We start from the raw sequence: 14786 nt of genomic DNA, 5'->3' as shown, positions 1-14786 counted from the left end.
AAATAAGTGACCAGTGCCAAATTTTATCCAATTCGGATCATAAATGTACTTGGTTTACAATTTGACATGGACAGAAAGTGATTCAATGCATATTCTCAAAAGGAACCATGCGTATCACGGTGTGGTGAAGTGTATACAAATGTCGTTTATAAGATTAGATATGGATGTCTCAAAGACAATCAATCGGCAATCAAACCGCCCTTTTGATTGTGCCGACAGATATATACCCACAGCCTACGGTTTGGGGAGGTTTTCGGAATTATACAAAGGTTTTATTATTCGATTTATGAAACAGGTTTTATACTTAATGTTGATTAAATTCATTATCCAATTAAATTTACAAGTCTATACAATATTAACCCTTTTTTGGAGGAGGTACAAGAATGAGAGGACCGACGGGTCCTATTTTGGAATTGATCTATGATTGGTAAAAATAATAGGTTGGCAAATTTTGATTCAATCGGACATTCAGGCATTCCATTCGCCGGACATTGGATTTATAAATAATGAAAATAATGAATGTTCGGACTGGATCTAGTCTTGGTAAAGATAATAGATCGCGAAAAATTGGATTCAAATCGGACATTCCATTCGCCTAATATTGGATTCATAAATACAAAGTTTGGTTCACATCGGATAGTACGTTCGCATGACGTTATAAAAAATTGGTCAATTTCCACCATTTTGTGGGAGAGGTACCTGAAGGAGTAAGCCGATATTCCTCATCTTCGAACTTGAACTATGTTTGAAATATTACGATGCGCAAAGTCAGAATGAAATCGATGACTCCCTGCGAAATTTATCGTGCGCACTAGCCGGCCAAACAGACGGACGGACATTTCTTAATCGACACCAAATTGTCTGAAACGCATTGGGTCTAAAACCGAAATATTGGTTTCGGTTTTATGAGAAATATTGGTTTCGGTTTTAGACACAATACGAATGAGGCACATTCTTGCCATATCGAAGTGAACATCCTGATGCGATCGAAACCTGGACTTGTATTGAAAATTTTTAAGAAATTATTTGTTCATCTTTGAAGAACCTGGATTGGCTTACAAAACTTATGTTTAAAAATGCCCAAAATGGGATATTATATTTTCTGCGACAAAATGTCATCAAAAATCTAAAACGGGACGGGGTATGTATGCGTTTGTTAGTTCGAAACTAGAATCAATAAAAATATAAATATGTATTCCCTCTATAAACCCGGAATTTTAAATCCAAGACCATTCAGAAAAATGGTAATATGGCTTTAAATATACCGTTAAATAGGATTGCGAACAATTGCATAAAGTTGTGAAATATAATAATTTCACAACATAATTCCTCGATGTTTCCTCTCTGTGACTTGGGTCAGTTTCTATGCGAATATATCCAGTTGGCATTTTCATTTTGTTTCACACATTCGTTATCTATGTTATCATGTCGTATTCCGTCGGATACAACATATTGATAAAAACACGAAATCAAATCAAGGTAAATTAACTTTTATCACTCATTCAAATATTATCAAACAAAATTAATATTATTACAAAAAATGTTATCAGAATCCCGAGACATTTCGGAGCACACGACCAGCAAATAATATCAAATAAAATTCATAGAATTACAAAATAACTAAGTTATCGGAATCCCGGGACATTTCGGGGCACACGACCAGCGAGGAATAGCTACAACATAATTTTATCAGTATAAATATTATAGATAATGATACATATAATATTGCAAACATATATAAAAGTTTACTATTTTAAAATGTTTCATTGAAGGAACAGTGGCCCGTATAATGGATACACACCTCAAATTAAATTGTAATACAAAAGTCGGGACTATCAATAAACACGCTCTGATATATTTTGAAAAATAAAACAATCTTCAAAAATACAGATCTGTAAAACAATATATCTAAAAAAATAAAAAAATATTCTTGAAGTAAGTAAGCTCTCATATAAATAAAAAATAAAAAAAATCTTATTAAAAACTTTCCTCTGATAAAAATATTTCTAAAAACGTCGTCGTTTTTATAAATCTTGAAATAAATATTTTGTTTTAAAAAAGCTATGCTTATTTTTTTTTAATAAAACAAAAAATTTTATGAATTCTTTATATATGTCCGCTGCTTCGTTAGCGAATTTGGGATTTAAACATTTCTTAAAGTACTATGCTGTTTTCGTATATAACTGCATATGTCAGAAGAGCTAGTCCGGCTACACCCCGATATCGACAATAGTTAAAATTTGATTACCATTTAGTAACTATGTTCTCTTATAGCACGTATTTCTAAAACTACCACCAGCAATATCAACAATACACATAAATTCTGACCACAACAGAAATGTAGCTCTATACTAAAATTGGTACCATTTATTACATTTGGTACTCTTGTAGTACTTATTTCCACAACTAATTCTAAATTTCATAATTTGAGCTCTATAGGTTCAGCCAAATTTAGTACTATTTAATACACATAAGTTGAAATAAACAAACAAAACTCCCCAAATGCCTCAACTTTACATTCCGACAATAATCTTAATTCCAAATTTCACGACCCCTGCTCTATCGGATCACCTAAATCCAAATTGTATCAAATTCAGTACCATTTAGATCCCATAACTACAAATTTCCAAACCCACATCCGTACCTCAATCCTACACTCCAACAGTAATTTTAATTCAAATTTCAAATCGTATAACCGTAATCCAAAATGGTATAAAATTTAGCCATAACTACATGCCTCAATCCTACATCCCAACAGTGAACCTAACTAAAAATTTCAAGATTCCAGCTCTATCGGCTCATCCAAAATTCAATTTGTACCAAATATAGTATCATTTAGTACACATAATTACGAATTTTCAAAACTATCTACCTGAATTCTACAATACCGCAGTAATCTTATTTCCTAATTTCCGCGTTCCAGCTCTATCGGTTCACCCAAATCCAAAATGTAGCAAATATAGTGTAATTTAATACTTTTCGTACACATATGTACAAATTTCTTTAACTACCTACATGTCGCAATCCTACACTCCGGCGGTAAGGAAAATGCAAGCCAAGCGACTGAAATTGTAAATGGTGTTAATGGTTCCGATACTGTAACAGAAATTTTGGTTTCGTACATTCCGTTCAGGACAACGCTAAGCCACACACATCTACAATGACTCGCCAGAAATTCGGAAGCTTGGTTGGGAAGTTTTAAGGCATACAGTCCGGAATTGGCACCAAGCGATTATCATATTTTTCTTGCATTGCAAAACTTCTTTAATTGGCAGGATTATGCAAATCGACTACTAGAGTTTTTTTTTTACAAATATAGAGGAGGACTTCTATGAGAGAGGCATTATGAAGTTGCCTTTAAAATGACAACAAAACGAAGCTTATTTGGCCCAAATCGGACATTCCGAAGTATGTTAAATAAAATCCTATAGTTCATATAAAAATAATGAATTTATTTTTTCCCAACCTAATATAGAGTATGCAACGTCCGGATATGCAAGCATAAACTTATAGACATAAACAGAACTTTATCCCAAAATGTTCATAGAAAGTTCCTATGATCGGGAATGATTTTATATAGAGCAGAGCATTAGGCTGATGCTAATTCCAAAGCCTTGGCAAATTTTCGCAACATTTGCGCTATGTAGTCCGATTTAGGTAATAGAAAACAATAAAAGTCTAGTTCTGACACGCTAAATATAGATATAATGTTTTATCCCCTACCTCGTGTAAAATTTTGTAATGTTCGAGCCTAATGGTTTCGAGAGCGACCATTAATACCAATATCGAATAATAACCGATTTTTATCTGAACCGGATCTATTTCAAAATTATGTGAAGAACAAATGTGGCCTCCACATTGATTACATGTTCAATGGACAGACGGGCGGTTACACATTCTAGTTCGATTACGTACCTCACCCAAAATTACACAAATAATAAAAAATTACTATAACCTCGAAAGTACTTTCAGTGCCTTTAAAATACATAAAAAAGACGGAACTTTTTTATGGGGCAGTGCTGAGGCAATTTCTGGATATATATTTTAACCCTACTTCGTACCTAAAGAAAACGTGTCTAAAACCTTCAAACAATACCGTAAATAAGACGATATCGATAATGGAATTGCGAAATAGTAATAATGTTGATTCCATGCAAAGTAGAGACTCATAATAGTGGAGTTATGGCACATGGTTACATGTTCGGCCACAACATTTTCTGATACTGTTAGAGAATTCTCAAACAGAACGTTCTCTAGAAGTACTTAGGCTTGACGTTGTGGACGTAACAAAATTGGGAAAGAAGGTTTTTTGTTTAATGGAGTAATACATGACTCCCTGGGACAATATCCCAAGCAAAAACCTAAGAGAACTGATGAGAATTTGTGGCGAAATCCGAAACTATAGTCTTCTCTGCCTTTCCCGAAAGTAATCAATGTGACCATAGCCCACTATAAAAATAGAAAACTTCTTGTTTTTATAATTTTTTAAAAACGACAAGAAAGGGATTAAGCTGTCTTACGTAAAAAATAGTAACAATTATTTCGATGCCGACATTACCATATAATTGTAATATGCCTTCTTTCTACGATTTTAACTTTGTACGGATATATCCAACTGACGTTATCATTTTGTTTCACATACACACATTTGTTATCAACATTATCACAGGTGTTCTTTACTCGGATACTACTAACTGATAATTATACATACAAAATCAAATCAAGGTTAATTAAAACTTTTATCAATCGTTACAAACAAACATAATCAACAAACGCCAATTCATAGAATTTCAATATCAATCGTATCAGACATAATTTCAAATTGACAAAATTTTCGAAAAACCGAAGTATTTCCGAGCACAAAACAAGTGTAGAATAATATCGGCAACATTATTTTATCATTATAAATAAATAATAAGCAATTAATACTGCAAATAAATCTCAAAAATTAACATTATCAAAATTTTGTATTGTATTCAATGATACGAAAATATTGTATTGAATGATACAGTGGTCGGCTTTGATCAGCTTATGCTTGTTTGAATTTTGCTATGGAATAAAATGTAATGACTACTTCCAACATTGATGATGGAAAAAATTATATTAATTAAAAAATATAAACTCTGAAAAAATTGTTCTTCAAAAATCACAACTATGTTAAAATTTTATTTGAAGGCCTAATAAAAATATGCTAAAAATTCTAAGCTGTGGTAAAACTTCAAATGGAACATATTTTTAATTTTTTTATGATAATCTTAAAACATATATTTTTTACAAAATATTCATTAAAAACATCTACGAACTAATAACAGGAAATGTTGTTGAAAACATCAACTCTCTGACAAACTTTAGGGAAAATATCCAATCTCTGATTAATTAAAAAAATACATATATATTTTTTACTATATTCATTTTACAAATCGCCACTGTAATAAATCGTGAACAAGTATTTTTATAAAAAAATTGAACTATGATAATTTCAAAAATATCTTAAGCAAATATTATTTTAACTGTTAACAAAAAAATAAAAAAAAAATATCTGATTAATTTTGAAAAAAATGTTTTTATTAAGAAAACAGACGTTATACGAAGCATTAAAATTTTCTTAAAAAATCTAATCTGAATAAAATATATTTTCAAAAAATATTATTTAAAAAATTGTCGCTTTGAAAAGCTCTCAATAAATATTCTTTAAAAATTTACTGCCTGAAAAACATTAAAAAACTATATAATTTTACTAATAGTCTACAATCTTTAAAAATCTTTAACATATAATTTTTATTTTGAAAATAAATTATCTTCAGTGACGAAGCCCAACTACATCTTGCGCCAATAGGCAGAGAAATCATTGGGCCTCTTTAATGAAAACGAGTCCGGTCAATCGCAAGCAGCGGTGTTCGGTGTCGTGAAACGATAACCAGTTTTTTCTTGCTTAGAATTGAAGAACATGACGCCACATGTCACACATCCAGAGAAACTATTCTACTATTTGGGATATTCGTTATTGGAACAATTAAATATAAATGATAAAAAATATATAAAACAAATTATACAAAAAATCTAAAATATGAGAAATCTTAAAAATGATATTAATCTACGCCCTAATAAATATTAAAAACATCTAAACAATCTAATCCGATTATAAAATAAACAATTAAAAAATCTAAGATGAAGACAATTTTTTTATTATTGTTATTTTTTAAATATTTTTTTCGAAGCCCTTACAAATTGTAGAATAGTTTTAATACCCTTCACCACACTGTGGTACAGGGTATTATGTCTTTGTGCATATGTCTGTAACAGGCACAAGTAAACGAGATAGACCCATGGTTCCTTTTGCAAATATGCATAGAAACACATTCTGAGTCGATTTATGCTTGTTTGTTCGTCTGTAGATGTTAAATTGTAAAGTTCTGTACTTTACAATGTTAGGAATATCAGATTTGGATGAAGTCACTTATTTGGCCCACGGACGAACCCTATTGAAATTGAAGAAAATCGGGTCAGATTTAGATATAGTTCCCATATATATTTTCATCCGATTAATGGTAAATGGGGCATCAAAGTTCATATATAGCATTCGATTTGCATAGCGCACTGAATTAAGTTGCGAATGATGTGTACTAAGTTTCCTGGAAATCGGTTCAGATTTAGATATAGGTCCCATATATATTTTCGTCGGATTTTATGTAAATGGTGTACCAAAGCCCCTATATTTCATTCAATTTGTACGAAAATTGGTATAGCGCACTGAATCGAGTCTAGAATTACGTATGTTCAGTTTCGTGAAAATCGGTTCTGATTTAGATATAGCTCCCGTATATATTTTCGTCCGATTTTATTTTAATGGAGCACCAAAGCCGTTATATATCCTTTGATTTACACGAATTTATGCATAACGTACTGAATTAAATCTAGAATGATGTGTGCTAAGTTTCGTGAACATCGGTTCAGATTTATATATAGCTCCCATATATAGTTTCGCCCGATTTAATGTAAATTGTGCACTAAAGATCCAAAGTATGGCCAATTGGCATACACTTCCTATAACCTTACGTGTGTCAAGTTTTTTTTTTTTTTTTTGCAATCGGTTCAAATGTAGATATAGTGTAGCTTACATATATAATTTCGACCTATTCAGGTACATTGAACAACAAATAACAAATGGGTGACTGATTAAGATTACATTAGTCAAATAGTGTGTATAAAGTTTACTTTAAATCAATTTACAAAAAATAGAATAGGTTACCGGAAGGCATGTTTAGGGATTGAAGTCTGTTTACTTATAGATAAAGATCCCATATTTAAGTTCGTTCAATTTCAGGTCAATGTTCATTCGAAAATGCGTCGTCAAATAGTCGGCACACTCGGACTTGACTACATTCCTTACTGGTTAATAATATTAAATAAATAATATTTAAAAAAAAAATATTTTTTTATTTAATATTTATTTAACAAATAATACAAATTCGACACTCTGATAATAATGAAAAAACTTACTTTTTAAAAATGGTACACTCTGACAAATCTTGGAAAACATTTTTTAAACAACGCTCTGAGAAATCAATTATAATCTTTAAAAGTTATTCTACAAAAAATTGTCACTCTTAAAATAATTGGAAAAATATATATAACCAGTGAGCGGAGCTGTATAGTCGGACGGCACCGACCATACGATACCCTACACAACTACAACGGAACTCTAATTTTATGCTGATTCTTATTCCGAGCCTGGGCAATATTTCGTGATAATTGCACCCTCAGGCCCGATTAGAGGTCAAAAGCTCCTCTTCCTTACACTGACATAATTTCCGAATATTACTAATATTTAGTCCTTCTAATTGCTATTCCATATTCCCTTCATTGTGGGTTGTGTTGTGATGTTCGGCTTATAATTGACTCCAAAAAGAAAACCACAAAAAAAAATTCAGTTCTCGGTCCACTCATCCAAAATTATTATCTGATCATCACCGACAATTATAGGCGTTGTCCTTGACCATAACTGGAACCTCATGGAACATTTCAAAGCGATCAGCGCTATAGTTCCGCTTCCTAGAGTGATAATGGGTTACTAAATAATATACGAATACGGAGATACCTGTAAATATGTAGATGTAACTCCAACATCCGTGGAACATACGACAATATAATTGATATCAAGTTAAAAGCCAACCACTCCTCTTGGATATACTATCAACTTCTAGGGTCTATGTCCTTCAGGAGTAAATATATACGCCGTAGAATACAAATTTTGTAATTTTTCACACAAAAATCAGAATACATTTGACCCACTAAATTCTTCTTTGGCCCGATCCCCTTCTCCTTGCAAAAATTCGCGGTGTTTGGATCATAATTGCGGCCTCTGGAGCGACCAGAAAAACCGAAAAAAATGAAGTATTTGATACATTTCATCCCCTAAATATTAACCAATGTTTACCAAAAACAATAGAGGTCTTCATTGGGCAGATCCCATCCTACATGCAAAATTTCGTGAAGATTGGTCCATAATTGTGGCCTGTATCGTGTCTACAAATTATAATGGACAGACGGACGGACGGACACACATGTCTAGATCGACTCAGCTAGTCGAGATATGGCGATCGGTATACTTAAAGGTCTTAATATTTCGCGGCGTTACAAACTCTTGGGCCTGCACAAAGCAATAATACCCTGACTACACAACTGTGTAGGGTATAAAAATCTACTACTTAAAAAATAAAAATGCAAAAGGAAAAGTGCGCTGAAAAATAATCAGTTTGAGAAAAATCGAAAAACTGATAAAAAATGAAAAACAAATTAAAAATATATTTTTTTCAAGAAATTTTCTCTTTAAAAAATAATGAATAAAAAACCCAAAGCTTAACCCTTTTTGAATGTCTTATATCCGATGCGCGCAAAAGTTATCGAGGTTTTAATTTTGGGCATAAGAAAAAAATCTTAAAATTACGCCGTTTATTATATTGACCAAAAACGTTGATGTAGATCTTCCTCCGTAAAATAAGAATATGTATATATTATAATAATCGCAATAAAGTTGCACATCTTCGCGAAATATGAGAAAAATAAAAAAATATAGTAGATTACATCAATATTTTCATTTCCGTGTAGCGGTTTGTAAATCACAGCGGCAACAAAACAAGATATTGAGGAAAAATATTTGTTTTTGGTTCGAAAAAATAATGTCATCATATTTATTTTTTACTTTTATACAAGAAATATCAGAAAAAAATATTAGGGCTATTCTGCTATTTTACCCGAATTTCGACGAAAAATTGACATATATACAAATAATCACGCCTTGCGGATTATATCAAGACCCTTCCGATAAATCTTGGGGTTCTATAAATAGGAATAATTTTAAAAATAAAATAATATTATGAAATTTAAATTTTAAAATGCGTCTACATCGCGTAATTCTCAAAATCATTTGATGCGCATGCGGTTTTCAGGAAGTACTGAAGTTTATCTTCCAATTCATATATATTTTGCGAAATTTCATTTGACGGCTAAGATGTGCCACACGTTACATTGAAGTACCCAAAAAATCGTAAAACGCGAATAATTTCCGAAAACTCCATGTGCCATTAACGCGCATCCGATTTCGGTGTGCCCCCTAAAAAATACATCGATCTATACCTATTTCAATGTGGTCCATTAAGAACCATGGATGGGTACATCTCTCTTTCGGCTGAAGTTTTTAAAGTTCTCTTTTCGAAAAAGATCAAAATCCGTATGAGGTCGTTTATTGAAGCGGAAATGATCCACAGAAAACGAAAATAAATCCGCGATATTTTCAAAAACATTTTTTGCCACTTTTCGTGTTTTTGGAAGGCCAGTTCCCGCCGTTCTAGTAGATGGATTTTTACGAAGAAGATTTTATATCACCCGAAACGTAAAAAACTTTATTGATCGCGGGTACCCATATCATTCAGTTGGCAGATCTAAAAATTTGGCCCGAAAAATAGGTTTTTTAGAAATTTGATCGCACAAAATTTTCACCATCGGATGAGTATTACTCTGAAGCTGTGCATACTACATACACAAAATACATATCAACTTACGCAGATTCGCGACTGCAATAATCTCATAATCGATTTTTGAAAATTCCTGTTTGAGTATTAAAGCTAGAAGTAAAATTAAAAAAACACTCAAAATCCAGCTTCAAAATGTCAGCATCATTTAAAGGTAGATGCAGTTAAAATTTTGAAAAATGATACATAAGTGGCGTAGTCCCCATTTTGTTGGCCTCTAAGTTTACTTTGACACGAAGACCGTGAAATGAGTGGCATAGTCACAAATGGATAGAGAACATAAAAAAACTGGTTCGCCTCAACCTGTTTTTGAACATTTTTTACATTAAAGTAGACACAGCTTCCACCAAAATAAAGTTTGGAGGTCAATATCATGAACAGTTTGCAACGACAGACCAATTAACCCAAAACTATTCACTTTTATTCATATACTTAAGTAATTCCCGAGTTGTAAAGGGGTGAACCTCTGCTTCAGCTATGTTAAAAAATTGGCAATATTGCCCATATATATAGATGTAAAATTTCATATTGAAAATGTCGGATAGGGACAGAAATATATTTAATCGTCATGCGAGAACCTCCATGACAATTTGGAGCTTTGAACATAGGAGGCTGTTCCATTTTAAATTAAAATTTAGAGACTCTCATTAATTATCTCTATATGAATTAATAGATTTGATTTTTTATTTTATTCAATTTACTTTAATCTTCTGCCTCATAAACATCAAAAAACGGCAACCCTGTTAATATGTATGTACGAATATCTGTGAATACAATTTGTTGTTATTTCTATTTTGTATTGATATTCAATGAAATGTTGCCAACCATAGGCCTTTGCCGTTTAGTAGCTCTCTAGACTTGGAACAGCAAACATCTGACACGGAGGAAATATTCATTTTTTGTTTGACACATGAAATAGGAAGTGAATTGACCGAACGTAATTCATAAACAACATTTCCAAGTACTTAACAACAACAACATAAAAGTGCGTTAATATTGAAATCTCTTTGATAAATTGAATATTTAATAATGAAAACATAGTAGATAAGAATTTGTGTTTGAATCATTAAAGGGACCAAATTAATTTCTATGCATTCTTGCATCATATCTGTATATAGAAAACAAAAAAAATATTAACAAAGTAGCAGCATATGAGTCATTCCAAAATAAAAAATTTCCATTGATTGAAAAGTGAAGGTCTACAATGAAGAAATATTTACAATTGTCAGTTTTTTTCTTTTCAATTAAAAATCGATTAAACAAAAACATTTTCAAAAATTTGATATAGACATGTGAATATGGCGTTGTAGAATTTTTTTAATTTAGTTTTTTTTTAGAAAATAAATAAATAAACCACCTGAAATCACGTGCAATTTCCAACTGAAGGTCTCATATGTTGGGTTTTGACATTTCTTTGTCCATGCGTAGTAGTTTATTTTTCAATATCTTCTCTCTCAACACAATTTCCGTACAAGAGAATTGTACGTTGGCAGTTGTTATACATGCTCACTGCCATCGAATGTAAACAAAACATTTTGCCGGTTTGTGGTAGATGGCAACAGTGTAATGTACCGAGAAAATCCTGGCATAATATCGAATGAAATTATTAAGTTTAAGTCTATGCAGACCAATTGTCAATAGGATGGGATAGAACAGTGGGAGTTCTGGAGTACTAGCAAAAGCAGTCGGCTGGGGGGTTCGAGTCCTGCCCTTCCTATATCCTGATTATCACTACAATAATAAATTAACTCCCTTTTTATTCTACGTTACAACATCTTATTTATAGAAATCATTAAAAAATCTGAAAAAATAAAAAAAAACAAAACAAACCCCGACGTTTAGAATATTGGTTGTAAAATGATCCTCAGATATTCGGGCTTCTCCAAGATGTAGTGGAGCGCCTCGCCTCTATACCCTCTCCTTCCGATGTCCATTAGGCGACTAATTTGAATGGACCCCGAAAATAAGTAAAATTTACATTATCATTCCATTGCTTCTGTTGTCATTATTGAGGAACTCTAGAAAAAATACCTTAAGCCATCATTTTAATTTCAATTCACATATTTTTTTTTTTATTTCTAATTATAAATTTTTAACAAATTTCTTTTAAATCACTATATTCTTTTTGGGTGAAAAAATACTAACGAAAACCTTAAAACTAACATTATTCTTAACAGTAACCTACTGTAAAGTAAAGAAATTGTATTACAACTAAATCAATCAAAAATTCATAATCAAAACAAACAAAAAAGATAGAAATGAAATTCTAGTAATAGATCATCAAACGCGCAAGAGCAAAACAAAACTGATAATAAACCATCAAAATGCAATTAATATAATTGTGGAGTACATCACTTCACTCAAAAAATCTATTGTTTATTATCAGCATTGATAAAGAAGAGAAGATAATTTCTCTTTCTATTTTTGTCTCATTTATGCGTAATGATGTAGCTCAAAAGAAAAGAAAAAAATTAAACTAAAAGCGAAATGCAAATTACCACCCTACTTAAGAGTGTAAATAGTATTTATGTATATACGTATGCTTCTACATTATTCTCAGTAGTCTAAAAACTAATGAGAATTAGGAGACATTTTTTTTAAGAGACTTACCCACACTGGATGATGACGATGGAGAAGGCCTTTCCAAGATCAGCTCCCGTGGATACCGCTGGAATAGAATTTAAATCCGCTCGCTTGCTTTCTTATTTGTCTTTTCTTTGAGCTATTGGTAATGCTTAGGTTGAATTTAATAAATAGCAATATACACTCATGCAAAAATCTCTGTTGTTCGAATTAAAAGATGTGAATATGATTTTTTCTTTTTAACTTTAACTTTTTACATTATATAATTTTAAATTTGTTTTAAAAACTAGAATAAGAAATTGAATTGTTTAATTTTTAAAATCATTTTTTCACTATAATTTTTTCCCAATCATATTTACACTTTTAATTCGTATTTTTTAAGCTACTTAATGATGCTCTGCTGCTATTCTGTACAGTTTACTTAGCTCAATAAAATGGAATGCTGGTGGATATTTTATCAACAGTAGACCGCTGTTGGGGGTGCTGCGGAGGTTTTTTCAATGTGCGTTTTGTGCTTAATACTTCTGTTGGTCATACAGGTCATTTGAAGGTGGATAGTTTGCTGCTCTTTAGAATTGATTGGCGGTATGACTTTTGCTTATTACTTCTGTTGACCACACAGGTTATTTGAAGGTTGATAATTTGCAGCCCTTTAGAATTACTTTGCGGTACTACTTTGGATTATTTCTTTTTGGTTGCTTCCGAATTGTGTGGTTGTCTCTCTAGTCTAGGTTTGCAGATTTTGCCTTCTAGGTTTTGCAGCACCGCATAACCATAGGGTGGTCCGATAGAATTGAAATGTAGATCAAATGTATGATTTACAGACAATTTTTAGGCAATTCAACTAAGAAAACAATATCACTCAAGATCTTCTGGTTTTGCCAATTTGGACACTGGATATTGATTGTATACACAGAGTCTAAGACTCTGACAATGTGAGACCAATAGATACCATGCCGTGTTGAAGGATGTTCCTTTAATTTTGGACACCAGTGATTGGTGGTATACTGGTAAAGAAATATGCAATGGTTCTTTATGGCACCTTAACAAGCACATCAAAGTGTATATTTACCTTGATTCTTGAAAATCGGTATTTTCTCCAGTAGAAAGTTTTAATATTTTTGAAGGAACAAATATTTCTGTATTTCCTTAATAAATTTTTGCGATATTTCGCACTTCAATATTAATTTAAAACTTAATGATTTTGAAGATTAATGAAACTATATATTTTTTGGTACGACTGCTCCTGTTGGCTGGTAAAATTGGAAAAGGAAGTTCCTCTGAAATTTTTAGCGTGGTTAGCTTGCGCTTGGCCTCAGAAAGTTGTCAAAATTTGTTTGTCAGTCAATATCATATGTTCCGATCAATAAGCGTTATCGATTTACAGGTTCAATAATATAAACAAAACAAAATCGCATGCGAGAAAAAGTTTTTGATGAATGGGAAAAGCGTTATATTTGAATTTTTTGAAATTGAAAAAAAAGTCCATTACAAAACTAAATAATTCTTGCTCCTTGAGCAGAAGAATTAGTTAGAAAAAGGACTTATTTACGAACGTCCTTCGCATGGTATGTTCCGATATTTTTTCCTTCTGTATCAACTAAGACGTAATAATGGTTTCCAAGTTTCTGGGCAATTTTTGCTTTTAGAAACATTGGAGCCAGTTTGGCATTAACATTTTTCTCAACGCTGCTGTGCGCAAAGTTCCTGCGGAAGACTTCATCTCCAACATTGAATGTTGGTATCCTAGTACGTAGGTTATACCGTTCTTTGTTTTTTTCATACGCATCTTTAATTTGTTGTCGAATGTCGTGACGCAAGATTTGGAGTTGGTCTTCTCGAGAAACCGTAGCAACTGGTTCGTTTAGCATATGCAATTTACGCAAAAGATTATATGATGTACCATGAGTTATCATATTGAACCCAAATACTGACCTATATGGTGATACATTTAAGGACTGGTGGTAGGAATTTCTTAATGCGCAGCAGATGCTACTAAGATTTTCGTCCCACATCTTATGGTCTTTTTTAAGATAGGCTCTGATTCCGGCAATAAGTGACCTGTTCACTCTTTCAGAGGCATTTGATTGTGGTGAGTAGACGGCAGTGTAGGTATGGGTAATGCCATATTTAGTCAAAAAGGCGTTGAATTCATTTGCCTTGAATTGGCTA

Source organism: Musca vetustissima, unplaced genomic scaffold, assembly GCF_032173495.1.
Source record: "Musca vetustissima isolate MV318-11 ecotype Yass unplaced genomic scaffold, APGP_CSIRO_Mvet_v1 utg7523, whole genome shotgun sequence".
Classification (NCBI taxonomy): Eukaryota; Metazoa; Arthropoda; class Insecta; order Diptera; family Muscidae; genus Musca; species Musca vetustissima.
Note: the sequence above shows the minus strand (reverse complement) of the source record.